The sequence below is a fragment of the Rhinolophus hipposideros genome, assembly GCF_964194185.1.
Source record: "Rhinolophus hipposideros genome assembly, chromosome: 17".
In the NCBI taxonomy this organism is placed as follows: Eukaryota; Metazoa; Chordata; class Mammalia; order Chiroptera; family Rhinolophidae; genus Rhinolophus; species Rhinolophus hipposideros.
This window is the reverse complement of record NC_138063.1, coordinates 37897163-37909742: the sequence shown is the minus strand read 5'-3', so window position 1 is coordinate 37909742 and position 12580 is coordinate 37897163. Positions and strand designations below refer to the sequence as shown.

At 37.8% G+C, this 12580-nt stretch overlaps 1 long non-coding RNA gene across 1 annotated transcript in view; it reads left to right on the top strand.

Annotated features, from left to right (window-relative positions):
- Positions 1 to 12252, top strand: part of LOC308509797 — a 104590-nt gene extending 92338 nt beyond the window's left edge. Inside the window, exon 4 of the long non-coding RNA XR_013995255.1 lies at positions 11520 to 12252. This is a non-coding gene — a long non-coding RNA (uncharacterized lncRNA). The remainder of the gene's footprint in view (positions 1 to 11519) is intronic.
- Positions 12253 to 12580: the final 328 nt, after the last annotated feature.

Here is a 12580-nt window from a genome sequence, read left to right as displayed (position 1 = left end):
TTAAGCAAGGTAAGTATGGCTATTTGCTGAAAATTATCTTTACTTTTTCCAGCCTAGCTGTCCAATGTGTTACACTTGTTAACCTACTTCCCTTTGTGAGAGGCATATAAAATGTATGATCTGATTCATGCAAAATTTATTTAAGCGTGTTAACTTTGTGTATATTTACTTACAAAGCCTCAGGGTTGATCAGCAACACCAGAAAAAAAATGATCTTTTTGCTTCCGGGGCTGTTACTTTAAGAGTAATTATTCTGCTAGTAAAGATGACAATAACTCCAGCATGAGTGCTTACTTCGAAATGACAATGGAATCTATGTGTCCTTGAAAATTTTAATTCCTGTAAGTGTCATCCAGACTAGATAAAATAAAGAGCTTGGGTGTAGTTGTTTATTTGTGGCTAATTAGTGAACTATATTCTCTCAGCACAAAGAAGACAAGCTGTCTCTAGCAGATTAAAGGGTCAGAAAGTTCTAAGCTAATTTTCTCATACTTGGGCAATGCACCTGCTCTTTTAGAGGGCAAAAATAATTCCAGCTCTACAATATTGACTGAAATTATTTTGTGTTACAATATTATTCAAGTGTATATGGATAGGTCATGTGCAAGGAAAAAAAGGTGTATTTTAAAAAATGCTTGAGTGCAGGTTTGCATATATATCTATTAGATAAAATTGCTAATTATATTATTCAAATCTTCCATATAGTTTTATTATTTTTAGTTTGCTTGATCTGTCAATTGTTGAGGGTGTATAAACAGAGGGTGACAAAAAAATGTATACACATTTTAAGACAGAAATATATTATATATATATATATATATATATATATATATATATATATATAAACGATAACAAAAGATGAACACAAGTCATGTTTCAGTTCTGCAATGACAAGAGGTGCTCAAAGTGGTTACCATCAGCGTCCAGACACTTCTGATTATGGTGAACTACTGCTTGAGAAATGTTGACCAAAGTGTCCACTTGTCTACATTTTTTTGGCACCCCTGGTATATGTTGGTTTTCTAGAGTTACTGTAACAAATCCTCACATATTTGGTGTCTTAAACCAACGGAAATTTATTCTCTCACAGTTCAGGAAATGAGAAATTTGAAATTAAAGTGATGGTAGGGCTAGCCTCCATCCAAGGCTCTCGGGGGAAATCCTTTGTTGCCTCTTCCAGCTTTGGGAGGCTCCAGGCTTTGCTTGGCTTGTGGCTGCTTCACCCTAATCTGCCTCTATTTCACATAACCTTCTCCTCTGTGTTTGTGACTTCTCCGCTGTCTCTTGTAAGAACACTTGTAATTGGATTTAGGGCCCACCAAATAATCAAGAATGATCTCATCCAGAGATCCTTAATTACATCTGCAGAGACCCTTTTTTCAAATAAGGCCACATTTACAAATTTTGGGCAGGATGAGAACGTATCTTTCGGAGGTCACCATTCAACCTACAACAGTGTATTAAAATTTTGCACTATGCCTGTCCATTTTCAACTCCTCATGTCTCTGCCAATTTTTATTTTATGTATTATTAGGTACCTGAAGGATGAGAAACCACCCCCCGCCTCCAGCATTAATTGTTCCTTTTATCATTATACAGTGACCATTTTTTATGCTCTCTCAATTTAATTTTTGTTTTTGCCTTAAGTTTTAGCTGTCTGATATGAATACAGTTTTTCCAACTTTCTTTGTTATTTTATTTTAAATTTTTGTGTTTTATAGACTTTTAAAAATAGTTTTTGAAAACAGTTTATAACTGAACTAAAATCTATTCAAAAGTAGAGAATATAGTGAAAGAACTCCCATATACACCTTAACTGGACTTACCAGTTATCAAATTTTATCACATTCGCTTCCCAAACCCTTTAAAAATGTTCATTTTCATTTTGTTTTCTTTGCAGAAGAATTTTAAAGCATTTCCCAGATATTATGTCAGTTCACCCTATGTACTTTATATTTATCTCTAAATTATATGAACATTTTCTTTCTTATATAGCGAAATACTATTATTATAATCCAGTACAAGGTGTGTCATGTGATGTCTAAATTCTCTCATTGTATCGTTGTTAATGCTGTTTCAATGTCATTTCTTGCAAACTTTTCATAGACATAAACGCAATTGGAGATGCTAAAGTTACATGAAAGCACTCTATTATTATGTAGTTATCCAGGTGATAACAAATGTGCTTATGTTCATATTTATGAAGATTATCAAGATGGAAACATAACATTAAAAAACAATTCTTGTAGAAATCTTTAGGTTCCAAAATATTTATCTGGTTGATGAAAGCTGGTCTTAGAAATACTACCGCTTAGTTTAGTCCTCAATCAGATTTATAACCAGCTGGTTTTGGAAAATATTCTTTTCAGCAGATCCAACTCAGATGCCAGTTCTTCTGTAAAACTTTCTATAATCTGGGGGGATAAAAAAAATTAAGCCTACTGTATTAGGATTCTTCAGAGAAAGAGAGAGAGGTTGAGTGAGAGAGAGAGAGAGAGAGAGAGAGAGAGAGAGAGAGATTTACTTTAAGCAGTTGGCTCATACCATTGTGGAGGCTGGTCCAAAATCTGGTGTAATAGGCTGGCAGACTGGAGACTCAGAGAAGAGTTGTAGTTTAAGTCCAAAGGCCATTTGCTGGCTGATGCCCACATGGCCTGCCCACATGATGGAGAGTAATCTGCTTTGCCGAAAGTCAATTGATTTAAATGTAATTCCCTCTAAAAAAAATGCTTTCATAGAAACATCTAGAATAATGGTTGGCTAAATATTTGGGCACTGTGTCCCAGCCAAGTTGAAAACATAAAAGTAACTATCACATCTACCTTATAGTTTTTGTCTGTTACTTGGTTACCCATGTGTTTTTATGTCTTTCTCATTTTCTAGACCACCTCCAGGGTAGGCTCTGTCTCAGTGTCTAGTATGGTTCCTTGAAGTTAGTTGATGTTGGATACATGTTAATTTAATTAACAGTAAAAGGGGAAGCAGGGAAGGAAACTGAAATGCATTCCATGTCATCTGATCCTGAGAAGACATAAAACAGTTCTGAGTTCATAAAACAATTTATTTGTAATATTTGTAATAAGAAAGCACATACTTGTTTAAAATCACATACTTATAATAAAATTAACTTTTACTGAAGCTGCCTATTACATGCTATTCTAGGTGCCATCCATGTTTTTCATGGATCATAAGGAGGTATCTATGTAGAGTTACGAACTCTTACCTCCTCTTACTGGGGAAAGGATGGAACATGATTCTTTGTGGCCTGTTTAGTTCTTTAACTCTGACATAATTTCAGGGATTGATTTAAGGCTTTTTTTGGGAGGGGAGTGAGGGAAGCAGGGCTCTTGAATGTTTGTATCTCAAGCACACGTAAATTTAGCTACATCATAGCAGATTGAATTGTTTCAAAGAAATCACATGTATTCCTTTAATTTTTGTGTTGGTGATTTTTTCTTACTTGCAGTAGTCCCTGGTGGGGATATTAGTATATTTAACAGTTATTATTGGCTGAGTTGCATCCTATCCAATTTCATATGTTGAAGTCCTGAGCCCCAGTACTTCAGAATGTGACTATATTTGAAGATAGGAGTCTTTAAAGAGATAATTAAGTTAAAATGAGATCATTAGTGTTGGCTCTAATCCAATATAACTGGCTCCTTATATAAAGAGGAGGAGGGGAGACCACATGAAGACACAGGGAAAAGATGGCCATCTGCAAGCCAAGGGGAGATGGCTCAGAAGAAACCAACCCTGTGGACACCTTGATCTTGGATTTCTAGCGTCCAGAAATGTGAGAAAATAAATGTCTGTGGTTTAAGCCACACAACCTGTGTTATGGAAGCCCTTGCAAACAATACAACTGGATTTTTCATGTAAATTTCTTTTTTTTTATCACAATGAGATTCTTCCGTGTTTTCATTCCTTTTGCAGCTAAAACAAAACTTGATCCCACCTGGGTTCTACCATCAGTGCCCTCGTAAAACTGGCTGTTTGGAGCAGAACATTAAAAGTTGAAACAACTCAAAAGTCAGATAATTCTTGGCTTCACATCTTTTCTTACCACTGCAAATGGCTACAGGGTTTAGGCTAAACTATTTAAGAAGGACCTGGCATTAGTTTACATTAGATCAGTAAAAACCACATGAGACAGAGAACATGCTCCATTTTGCTGGATGAGATCTGGTGTAATTAAGGGTGCCTATGAAAACAAATCTCATGATTCAAATCTGGGCTGGTGCCAGTTAACCATACTATCTATCTGTAGGTTGTACATCATTTTTGCAGTTGTTGTTTGGAAAAATTAGACGGGCGGGTCAATGCATTTTCATTGTCACTGCTGGAAATCTAAAAGAAAACGGCCCTCTGGGGCAGTGTCTTCAACCCTCTACAAAGTTTAATACTTTTTATTATTGTTGTTAATTTAATATGAACCATAATAGGCCCCCTTTCTTTGTTCTCTGTGGACGCTATCTTGTACTTTAGAAGACATGCAAAAATACAGTTACATGTTTGTTTGAAAATAAATAAGTTTGTTTTCTTTCAGTACTTAAATACAGAAAAAAATCAGAAAATACCTTCCTTCTCTATTCAAACATTGATGTAATCCATACTTTAACTGAGTAGATAATGAACACATTATATTAAAAGTGCTATGTGTTCACTCCTGAAGCTTTTATATATACAGTTAATTGACCCTTGAGCAACATGGGTTTGAATTGTGTAGGTCTGTTTATATGCAGATTTTTTTCAATAAATACTATAAATGTATTTTCCTTCCTTATTATTTTCTTAATAACATTTCTTTTCTCTAGATCACTTTACTCTAAGAATAAAGTAGGCTATACATATAACATACAAAATATGTGTTAATTGACTGTATATGTTATTAGTAAGTCTTCTGGTCAACGTAGGCTGTTAGTAGTTGAGTTTTTGGGGAATGAAAATTATATGCAGATTTTCCATTGCATGGAGGTCAGTACCCTTAACCTCTGCATTGTTTAAGGGTCGACTGTAGTCATACATCTACTTTTTGCTCTTTTTACAACTTCTTGGCTCCTTTTAAAGTTTGATGAAATGTATCTCTTTCTATCCTTGATCAAACAGCTTAAGCTTCTTCTGCATGATATGATTCTCAATAATATTGAAAGGTCTGAGATATTGTCTGTATTTAAGACGTTGCGAATAGTCTAGTATTATTGTAAGCTGTGCAGCATCAAATCTCACATAAAACCGAGATCTCAATTTGTCATAACCCCTGGTCATGTCTAGTTTTTCTATAAACAGATTAGAATTATTTCCCCTTTTGATCTGGATTCACTAAAAAAGAAATCTCTCAATTTGGGATAAAAGCTTAGGTTATTATTATTATTATTATTATTATTTAAGTTAGAGGAGCTTGTTTCTGACAAAATGAAGGGATTGGGAGCCCACCAGCCCTTGTGCAAGTTTGCCACCTTTCTCTTCAGCTGACAGTAGAGCTATAGAAATCTAGCCCCAGGCCTCTTTCAGTTTAAATCCCATGGTCATCTCCCATTTAGCAAGAGCAGGAGATAGGAGATCAGAGATGAAGCAATATTAAGTGTTACCCAGGGGACCCCTCATTTGGAGTGGGGAATGTGTCACCTTTAGCCTCTTTCCTCTGTCTCTGAGACCTGCCAAGCATTACCCGGCTGCCAGTTGTTGGCTGGAGAACGTGCAAATTGGGAGCTTTGTAAGCATTTCTGTTCCTTTTCCTTGGTTCTAAAGTCTGTTTATGTTTCATTATCTTCTTCATCCAAGGTGAACATGCGCTATTAGGCTGTGCTCGTAATACAATTGTTTGGCTTGTGTACAGAAATATTCTCACATTCTTGCAGGGCTGATTTTCTCCATGCAAAGCACAAAAAATTGCTGTTCCTTAAATTTTCTCTCTTCCCCTTGTATAGTGAAAAAAAAGATTCTTGGTTATTTACCCAAAGTTCTGTCACATTAAAAGAGAGGACTACATTGAAAAGATACCCCAAAGGGGGAAGCTTTGACACAGAAGCACAACATGCTTTTGTTTCATGGTTTTCTAAAAAGATACCTCCTTTAGATGGGAGCCTGAATGCACATACTGTAAACACAAAACCCGGAATTAAGAAAGGCAAACCTTTTTTACTCAACAGAATTCTGTACAGGTCAAGGAAATGCCAAACTTAACAGATGTTCTACTCTGTGCCCTGCAGGTCAATAAATTAAAGTTTTGTTGAACCAGGAAGAGGAAGGAATTCCAGAACTTCAGGTCCCCAAGTGGAAATGCCCCTTAGGACAAGTCTAAACTAGGGAAATAGCACTGGAGCTCTTCCAAGTCAGTTGGCCCGGTCTAGTGTAACTCATTTCTGGGGACCCTGAAGCTGTTTGTTCAGCTCTGCTGTCTACAGCACTACGATGTCAAAGGGAGTTAATCATTAGCAAGTGTGAATAATGTCAGTGTAACAAGGCATGATTGCAATTCTCTCTGTTTTGACAAAATTTTAAGCATTTGTCAGAATTAAAAAAAAAAAAAAAGAACACCAACATGACCACAGAATATTAAAGTAGCATGAAATTTTGGGGGCAGTTAATTCACTTTCTAGCATTTTGTTAATAAATCACCATTTTCATTGTTTTTCTAGAGGAAAGGGTGGTGTGATACTCTTTAGATGATATAGGACTACTGCCTCGCTTGGGATAGTCTGATCCAGCTCAAGGCAACTTGTCTCCTGAGAATAAGTCTTTGGAGAATGATCTAAAGATTTAGGAGTAGAGGCCCCAAACTTCCTGTTCTCCTGCTCCTCTGTGAGAGCCACAGTACTGAGCCCAGCTGTGACCCAGAGCCTATTAGGCTTCTCGCTTGTCCCTGGGCTGGGGATCATAGTGAATCCAAGACTTCTCTTTGGAGGAGAATCACAGGAGCCCTGGGTCCTGGAACTCTGGGTTTAGAGATAGGATGGAAAGTAACATTCCAGCAGGTATTTAAGGATGAATTTTCCTTGAACTCATCTGAGTTCTGGTTGAAAAAATGGTGATCATTCTAAAACATAACCAAGAATTTCAGTAGCCACCCAAAATGGCTCCCTGGTTTGAGGATCAAGGGGATGATGTGGTTCTCAGTCAAGCTTTCCATGATAGCAGCTGAGTCCCAGATCCTAAATTGTCTCTGAAAATCAGTCACATGTTATAACTGGGACAATTACAAAGTTCTTCCAAGAAGGTGCACAGATGGACTTATCTTTTTTCTGGGACACCAGCACCCCTCAGATAGGCACTTCTTCAGTTAATGCACCATCATTCATTTACCTTGTTGCACAATCCAGAAAGTCAGGACACATGGAGTTAGCTACCAAATCCTATTTCCTAAAATCTCCGGTTAGCCCTCTTCTCACTCTTCCTGTTGCCATTAGTTTAGTTCGGCCCTTGTCATATTTCTCTTGGACTCCTAGCTAGTCTTCATGACCCTCAAATTTAGAAAGATGCGATTGGAGTCACTTCTTTAAAATGAAGTCTTGACCCTAGCCCTTCCCTGCTAGTTCTGTGCTCCCCTTTCTGATGGATAAATCCCAGCCTTTGGGGTGTGGTCTGCAGTTTGCCTTCTAACTAGGGCTCTGTCTTCCACACCAGCCTCATTTCCATTCTCTCCAGTCTTACACCACACACTGGAGTTTTTGTGTCATGGAGTTTCACACCTCTTGGCTCCTTTGAGTTTCTCCCTCTACCTAGGACACCTTTTGTGCATGACCAACTTGCACACTCCATTTATCTATCCATAGGAAGCCTTTTTTTTTTTACTGCCATTCTCCTTTTCCTCTCCCCTGTCTCTACCACCTTGAGCTAAGCAACCTCTTGTATCCTCCCTAAGTCCCTGTCTATTATCTAGCAAATACTTTACCACATTGTGCCAGAGGCATTCATTTATGTCTCTTTCCTTTCCTAGTTTATAAGATTCTGGAAGGCAGAGCCTGTCATATTCATTTTTGTGTCTCCATCTCCTAATACACTGGTACTGAGCGCTGTAGAAGTTTGTTGAAGTTGTTTGAAATGAAGGCTAGGCAATTGTTAGCATTTATGTTCAAGGAGATAAACTTGATTCAAAATGCCATACTTGGTTAGACTGTAAAAGGAAACGATCCTAACTTAGTCGTTCTCAGCCTTGCTGCTCTTTGCAATCACCGGGAGATCTTTAAAAACTACCCAGGGGAAGCTGGTCTTAATGGAGGAGGAACAGGTCTGCTTGGGAAAATTCGTGAGAGAACATCCTGGGTCCCATTTCCTGAGGTTCTGACCTAATTGGTATGGGGTAGAGCAGGACATCAGGACTTAAAGCAGTTCTGATACTAATGTGCGCTGGTTGAGATCCCAACCATATTAAGGAGACATTGGTACTCTTGTTTTGTTTCCTGCTGTTATGTCTTTCTGACATGATTCATAACTTCTTTCTCTTTCTATTACTTCACATATAGAGACCAAATACAGTTAAGGATTCAGGCCAAGTATGGGAGAAGCTCTTAACCCTGGCCACATGGTGGAATCATTACTCAAGAAACTTAAAAAATACTGATGCCTACAGCTTAAAGAATGCATTGGCTGCTCTGGATCACTCTGGATGGCAGCCTTTGTGTGCCATGATTACTCTTTGGGCAAAGGGATATCCTGTCTTAATATTAAGAGAAGGAAGGAGAAAAATTGAGAGAACAGAAAAGGACAAAATTAGGAGGGAGAAAAAATTACATAAGACACTTAATGGGAACATTTATTAATAATAGAATTAGGTTCCATTCAGTGACACTAAAATAAGTCATAGGACATTGCTTTCATGTCATGGTTCTTAGCAACCGATCCTTAAATTTGATAATAATTATCACAATGTAAAGGGACAGTCAAGATTTATCCCTGCAGATAAATGTCTTCATCCTTTAGGGAATCTGGTACAAAAAGGGGGACCAACAGAAGGATTTCTCCTTTCATACCTTTATAAGATACTCAAATGGCAAGGTGACACTAGTAGTTCACTGGTAAAGTCATAGCCGTAATGCTTTATGCCTTGTTAGTTCGTCCCACAGAACATTCAATCGTTTCCAATGGAGCACCCTTTACAATTTCCTCTAAGGGAAAGAGAGGGGATGTAGCTGCTTTCAACTTGCTACTTGTGGATATAGTTTGTCATATCTATCCAACTCCACCCCTAATTCATTGCATGTGTGCTAGAACACTTGAAAGCAGCAAACAAGATGGAGAGAATAGCTTTTAAAACACAAATTTCAAGGAAGTAGTTTATAGGGGCCAGAGTGTTATATTATTTATTTAAATAGAAGGCATAGCAAGACAAAATGAAAATGTAAGTACTCTGAATTTTGCACTTTCACAAGGCTCAGTTGTTGATGATAACATTAAGGAATGATGAGTACATGTAGCCTTTTAAATCACGAAAAGTTGATGGGATACATGCCTTTTTAGGCAGAGCCCACTGCTCTAGGTTTAAGAAGGCAGATGGTTTCTATCCCCTGATGGCTTTGGAAGGTGTCTTGGACTCTGTCATTTTCAAGCCAGATGTTTACTTTTGTAACACTGCAGAGAACTACTTCCATCCTCGTATGTCTAACAGATGCTTTGCCTCATCACATACATAGAGGTGCTTTTGCTTAGCTGTCTGGATAGGGGGTTGCTTCTGAGACTTCCATAGGGCCTGGCCTGAGCAGCAAGCAGTAAAGGCTTATTTCTACTTCCATTCTTTTCTTCCTGTTCTTTTCCTCTATGTGGGGGCACCTCTGGGGCAATTGTGATTCTTGTTTTTCCAATACTACGAGGCAGCAAAGATTGCTAGGATTTTGCACTTTTTCTATTTTTTTAATTAAAGTTTATTGGGGTGACAATTGTTAGTAAAGTTACATAGATTTAAGGTGAACAATTCTGTATTACATCATCTATTGTGTGTTCCCCACCCAGAGTCAGTTCTCCTTCCATCACCATATATTTGATCCCCTTTGCCCTCATCTACCACCTCTTTCCCCCCTTACCTTCTGGTAACCACTAAACTATTGTCTGTGTCTATGAATTTTTGTTTCTCATTTGTTTGTCTTGTTCTTTTGTTGTTTTTTGTTTATATACCACATATCAGTGAAATCATATGGTTCTCTGCTTTTTCTGTCTGACTTATTTTGCTTAGTGTTATAATCTCAAGATCCATCCATGTTGTCACAAATGATCCTATATCATCTTTTTTTACTGCCGAATAGTATTCCATTGTGTATATATACCACAACTTCTTTATCCATTCATCTATCGAAGGACATTTTGGTTGTTTCCGTGTCTTGGCCACCGTAAACAAAGCTGCAATAAACATTGGAGCACACGTGTCTTTATGGATAAATGTTTTCAAATTTTTTGGGTAGATACCCAGGAGAGGGATTGCTGGGTCATATGGTAATTCTATTCGTAATTTTTTGAGGAACCTCCACACTGCCTTCCATAGCGGCTGCACCAGTCTGCATTCCCACCAATAGTGTATGAGGGTTCCTTTTTCTCCACAGCCTCTCCGACACTTGTTACTATTTGTCTTGTTGATGATAGCCATTCTGACTGGGGTGAGGTGATATCTCATTGTGGTGTTTATTTGCATTTCTCTGATGATTAGTGATGCTGAGCATTTTTTCATATGTCTATTTGCCCGTTGTATATCCTCTTTGGAGAAATGTCTCTTCAGGTCCTCTGCCCATTTTTCAATTGGGTTGTTTGTTTTTTTGTTGTTAAGTTGCATGAGTTCATTGTACATTTTGAATATTAGCCCCTTATCGGAGGCACTGTTTGCAAAAATCTTCTCCCATTTAGTTGGTTGCCTCCTTCTATTGTTTTTAAACACCTTATGTAATAAGAACAAAAATGTTGAACAAGCTTGAATGGGTGCCAATTTTTTTTGGTTAACTTTTTAAAAAAAAGATTTTATTGGGGAAGGGGAACAGGACTTTATTGGGGAACAGTGTGTACTTCCAGGACGTTTTTCCAAGTCAAGTTGTTGTTCTTTGGATCTTAGTTGTGGTGGGTGCCATTCTACGTCAAGTTGTTGTCCTTTCAGTCTTAGTTGTGGAGGGTGCAGCTCAGCTCCAGGTCCAGTTGCCATTGCTAGTTGCAGGGGGTGCAGCCCACCATCCCTTGCAGGACTCGAGGAGTTGAACCGGCAACCTTGTGGTTGAGAGCCCACTGGCCCATGTGGGAATCGAACCGGCAGCCTTCAGAGTCAGGAGCATGGAGCTCCAACTGCCTGTGCCACCGGGCCGGCCCGTTTTTTTTTTTTTTAAAGTACTTATCTTTGCTATTTTTCATATCTAAATATCATGGTAGATAGTTTGTAGGACAACTTTTAATGACCCCTCTCTCCTGATATTCACTGCCTTTTGTAACCTCTTCTTGTGTACCTTGCTTTAACAGGTAGCATCGTCCAGTCTTGAGAGGATGCAAATGTAGTGATCGCATTACAAGAGTTTGTAACTTTTGTCTTGTCAGCAGACCCTTTTTTTTTGTAGGCCTGTTATCATGTTTGGGAAGCCTCATGGGAAAGATCTGAGGGAGCCTCCAGCCAGCTAGAAACTGAGACCCTCTATTCAATAACCCAAAATGAATGGAATCCTGCTAACTACCATATAAGTGAACTGAGAAGAAGATTCTTCCTCAACTGAACTTTCAGATGAGACTTCAGTCCTTGCTGACTCCTTGATTGCAGCGTTGTGAGAGACACTGAAATACAGGACCCGCTTACATTATGCCCAGATTCCTGGCCCACAGAAACTATGAGATAATAAATGTGTGTTTTTTTTAAATGGCTAAGTTTGTGGTAATTTGTTACATAGCAGCAGATAACGGATATAAACATTATTTGATAATATTGTGCTATCACATACAATTCTTCCATTGTCACAAATGTTTAGGCTTGTCTTATCTCTATAAAAATATTATAAAATTCTGAAGCAGAGAGATTGCTCCTTATATGCCTTGGCATCTCTGTCAAAGTATTTAATGAAGGATTTTGCATATAATAAACATCCATTAAATATTTATTGAATGAATGAACAAAGGTATGTTTGTTCTTGATATTTTCAAAAAGTGACTTATTCATGCCTCTGATATTTGGCATCTGTGATTCTGCTATGTTTGTGTAGTTAAAAGGTTCATGCTTATTACTGCTCAGTTAATAAATAAAAAGTGATTTTTTTCCCCACAAAAGCATTACAGCTATTTTTTCCCCCCTAAGATTTTGGAAAATAAGTGGTCCTATTTCTTCACAGTTTTAGTGAAGAGCAAAATTGTATGTACTTTAGAAAGTAGGGTAAAATAAACAGACTACAAATTCTGGGTCCTGATCATTTCCAACTGCCTCTGCCCACATTTTTCGTACTATTCACCACAAATGGTCATCATTGAGCTGGTCACCTAAGAAGACATACTTGTCATATGTTAAATCCTTATGTCCTCAGATAATAGAAAAATGTTCTGATCTCTTCTTTTGGCTGCTGAGATTTATGTTAAGAAAGACACATGTCAAACATTTACCAGTAAGACCTAGACAATGAGGAAATATCAATATAAA